Source organism: Chenopodium album, chromosome 5, assembly GCF_948465745.1.
Source record: "Chenopodium album chromosome 5, dcCheAlbu1.1, whole genome shotgun sequence".
Taxonomy (NCBI): domain Eukaryota; kingdom Viridiplantae; phylum Streptophyta; class Magnoliopsida; order Caryophyllales; family Amaranthaceae; genus Chenopodium; species Chenopodium album.
In genome coordinates this window covers 25,751,684-25,756,085 of record NC_137838.1, presented here as the reverse complement: position 1 = coordinate 25,756,085, position 4,402 = coordinate 25,751,684, and the positions used below count along the sequence as shown (strand labels likewise).

Below are 4,402 nucleotides of genomic sequence, written 5' to 3'. Positions count from 1 at the left end.
CAGCGTCATCATGTACTTGGTATGGATGGTCAGCGTAAACCAACCGATACCACTTGGATTGGGCCTTCTGCTTAGATAGTGCATATGAGCAAACGCCTCAAAGCTGGGATCCACCTCCAGCATCTCACAGGCGACAACGTAGCCCAAGATATTTACCCAAGAGTTCGGGGCTAGTTGTCTGATACCCAGCTGGTATCCGTCCAAGATCCTCTCCACTGCCGGATGGAGAGGAAAGCGAAGTCCTGCCTGGATGGCCGCCTTGTAGCAGCCGAAACACTAGTCACCATAAACAGCCATCTTAGGCCAGGTGACCGTGTATTCACCATCCGGCACAGATAAAAGATACCCATGTCCCATAGTAGAAAGAAATTAAGGAAGATCATCCGCCACGAACTTCCGCCTGCATTCCGAAACGTGCAGATAGTAGGGCACACGTTCAGGCCGCCTGGAAGCAGACGGCTCTGCCCAACCCTCTCCCTTCTCAACGAAGAGGGACTCTCTGGCAACCTTTAAGTTTGACTGCGCCTCCTCTGAGTCAAGGGGGACGCAGTTGGAAGACGATGACGCCAAGTCATCAGAACTCTAATCGGAGCTAGGGGACTGCCGGTTGTTGCCAGCAGTGTCCTCCCCCAACTCATCATCCGGCACCGATCCATTCGTCCTGGGGTTCTCAAATTCCTCGTCGCACTCCTCCAAAAACGAGTCATTTGGAGTACTAACAGTGCTAGGCGGGTCTCTGCTAACCTCAGAGACAGGCACCCTAATGGAGCCATCGAAATTGACAGTCTCACTGTCCGAATGGTAAAAGGTACCATCCGCTCTATATCTCCTGGTCGTTTCCTTTATTCTGTCCATCGTGTCCTGCAAAGGCACATACACTGTCGGATTTTGAAATGTACTTAAAGGAAAGTTCTCGAACGAGCATTCGGCACTCCTAGTTCAAGATTCAGCCGTCCTCGGTGACCGGCTGATCGATAACCTAGGCCGTGCCGTGTGCGTTTGGGAAACCATTTCGATAAAACAAAAATGCAAAAAATAAGTGAAAAAGGGATCAGGCGGTTACCTTAGAAGAAGGTAACGAGAGACGTCGGTCTTGGGTGCTTGATGAGGCAAGCGAACTAAGGGGGCTGGTTGTCGGATTCTCTGGAAAGTCAAAGTCCTTGAAAGTCAAGAAGATTCAAGATTCCTTGAAGATTCACGCAAATGTGAATCCAAAAGGAAGTTAAACCCAGATATTGCTTCTAGAATGGCGGCCTTCAAGGGCTCAAACCTTGAGGCACCGTTTTTCGGTGTGACCTAATGCCTAGGTCACCAGATCCTAGGGAGGGCACACTTTTCCATGAGACCCTATAAATAGGGACAATTCTCTCATTTATGACAGGAAGACACTGAATATGAGACAACATGTCACTTTCACATTTATTACAGAGCCGTCATTTTCAAGAAATAGACAGCACCTTAACTGAGCTTGGAATCCTAGAAGATAACTTTATTTCCGCACGTTTTACTCCAAATACTTACTAACTTAATCTTCGGAGGCGGACCACCGACCATCCGACGGTCCATTTTCTTTGTAGGTACAGGCGCCCTTTGCTGAATCTTGTCTTAGTGTAGTAGCTCTCCCAAGGCACAAAAACACCCGAAACAACAATATTTCCTAGGCCTTATGTGTTCGTCCCATTTCGGATGGGCTTTTGAGACTTAGTCATCCCACTTGGGCCAATTTTAAAACTGGACGTCTATGTAGTACTCAATGTCCGTTTTACCCCTGCTAGGAGGACTTATATAACTTTGTGAGGTAATCTAAGTTAGAACTTCAGTCGGCTGCCGATTAATGTGTCGAGCATCCGGCTTCCGCTATCTTAGTCATTCTTTAGATTACCTTGGTCAGACGGCTATGAGTTGACCAATTAAGTCGTTCAATTTTTGCCGTCTGTATGTGGTTGTAGAGCAGACGATAGAATGCCCTCTGCAACAATAACACCCAGAGGGGCGTCGCCGAACGACATATTTAAAATTTAGCAGGCAAATTTATAAAATAGGTAACAATAACACCCAGAGGGGCAAGATGAAAATTGGCAGTTTTGCAGGAGTGGCCGAACCACAGGAGTTCGACCAGACCAGGATCAGGGAGGTTTGACCTAACCTACCCATGGTTCAGCCGAACCTACCCTGTAGTCCGGCCGAACCTTCCCATTTGTTAGGTCGGACCTCTCCTTTTCTCAGCTGACTCTATACGGACTATATAAGTCCCTTTTTTAGAACGTTTTGGGGGAATAACTATCTATTCATCTCTCTAATTAGTTTTAGGTTAGGTTAGGATTAGTCTTCTTTGGTAGAGAGAGAAAGTGAGGTTTTCTTCATTAATGAACTTGGATTTTGAAGAAGGAGCTTGTTCAATCCTTTGTAGACCTTCATCTTCAATTAATGAGCAATTTCTTACTCTTTCTCCTCTATTTTTATTTGTTTATTTTGATTATTATTTTAGTTGTTGGTATTGCTTGTTGATCATGTTGATTCTTGATTATTTTTTGATTAATCTTGTTATTATCATGATTAGTGAGAAATTTCCCCATTAAGGGGATGGTTGTGGTGTAGTTGGACCTTGAGCATGTTCTAGGGTTTAGAATTGATTTATTTGTGATTAAAGTCTTTATATGCTTGATATTCTTTAATCTTCTTTCAAGTGCACATTGTTGGTTGATTAAAGGTGAATCTTTGCTAACAAGAAACGGAAGTTGACTTAGTTAAGGTTCATTACTATCGATTGTTATTTAATAGTACCTCCTAGTATATGGTTCTAATGTGGAAACATAGAGGCTATGTTAGGAGAAGCCAATTGACCCCGGAAGGTGGCTAGATTGGATTCTTAATTTCGATATTCGAGCATGTTTAGTTCATAATCAATTCAATTTCTATGCCTTTCTTTATGTTTAAGTGAATGCTATACCTAAACCATTTCCCTTAATGTTTTATTTCTTGTTTTAGCATTTTTAGACTTTAGTTTATTTATCCCCTATTCCGGACTAGCTTAATTGTTGATAACATTTGGTGGTGTTTACCGTTCTCTGTGGTTCGACCCCTATGCTTGCCTTATACTCGTATTAGGTTTGTTTAGGTTGTATAAATTTTATTTGATCTAGGGATAGACAATTGACGACGCGTTTATTTCCTTGTCAAATTGGCGCCGTTGCCGGGGAAACGGTTTCCATTGCTATTTCATTGCTTGTTTAAGACTATCTCACCTTTATTTGTTAGTGTTTGCTACTTTTGTTACTTGTCAGTGCTTACGTTCTTCTTAGCTTTGTTGTATGAACAGAGGACGAACCCGCTCAAGATCTTTAATTCCCATCGATCCAGAGCTAGAGAGGTCTTTGTCCCTACTTCGAAGAGAAGCAAGAGCAAGGAGTAGAAATTCCCGCACTCCAACGAGAGGAGTAAGAGAATTAGAAGATACTCCACCCTCTTCACCCTCATGTGAAGAATTAGATAGCCCTAAATCATCTTCGAATTCAGAAATCAACCCTTTCTCAACCTATAAGTTTGAAAGTAAAGAAGGTTCTAAAATGGGAGAGAATACGCCTTTGAGTCGTCTTGGGGCCCCCGAAGCTTTTAGAGCGCAAAGTGGGATCCTAACTCCTACTACTCAAGCCAAAAATTTCGAGATCAAGCCTAATTTGATTGCCTTGATTGAGAGGAAACAATTCTCGGGTGGAAAGTTTGAGAGTCCTCATGAGCACCTAAAAGAGTTTGAGAAATATTGTGACACAATAAAGGCCAATGGAGTGACTCAAGAATATATTCGCCTCAAAATGTTTCCATTTTCGCTAATTGGGAGAGGTCTAGAATGGCTAGAGAAGGAGGTGCCCCCTAATTCTCTCACGACATGGGACCAAGTGACTACGGCTTTCTTGAGGAGGTTTTATAACCATAGGAAGACCGCCGAGGCTCGGTCTTTGATTCAAGGTTTTCGCCAAAAGAGTGGTGAGTCTCTAAGTGCGGCATGGGAACGATACAAAGAGCTTCAACGTCAATGCCCACACCATGGGATACCCAAGTATCAACTCATTCACACTTTCTATGGAGGTCTCACACCTCAAGGAAGAACAAGCCTAGACGCCGCGGCCGGTGGTCCAATTATGAACAAAGGAGAGCATGAAGTGGAGTGTATTATAGAGGAAGCCGCAAAGCACTATGATGATTGGTACGAAGGAGAAAGGGATGCTACTTCTAGCAAGGGCGTTTATGCATTGGAGCAAGCCAACGCAATCAACAACCTTTCTACCCAAATCTCCAAAATGACCAAGCAAATGGATGAATTGATGAAAGAAAGGTCCAACCCTCATTGTAATATCTCCCCTTCAACCAAGGGAGGCAATGGTATGGATACTTCCTCCCCCTC

The 4,402-nt window shown here is 43.7% G+C and overlaps 1 non-coding gene across 1 annotated transcript; it reads right to left on the bottom strand.

Moving 5' to 3' along the window:
* Nucleotides 1–3,945: 3,945 nt before the first annotated feature.
* On the bottom strand, nt 3,946–4,051 carry LOC145633481 (small nucleolar RNA R71). Its single transcript, XR_014112805.1, has one exon. It is a non-coding gene; the product is annotated as a small nucleolar RNA R71 (small nucleolar RNA).
* Between the last annotated feature and the right edge of the window lie 351 nt (nt 4,052–4,402).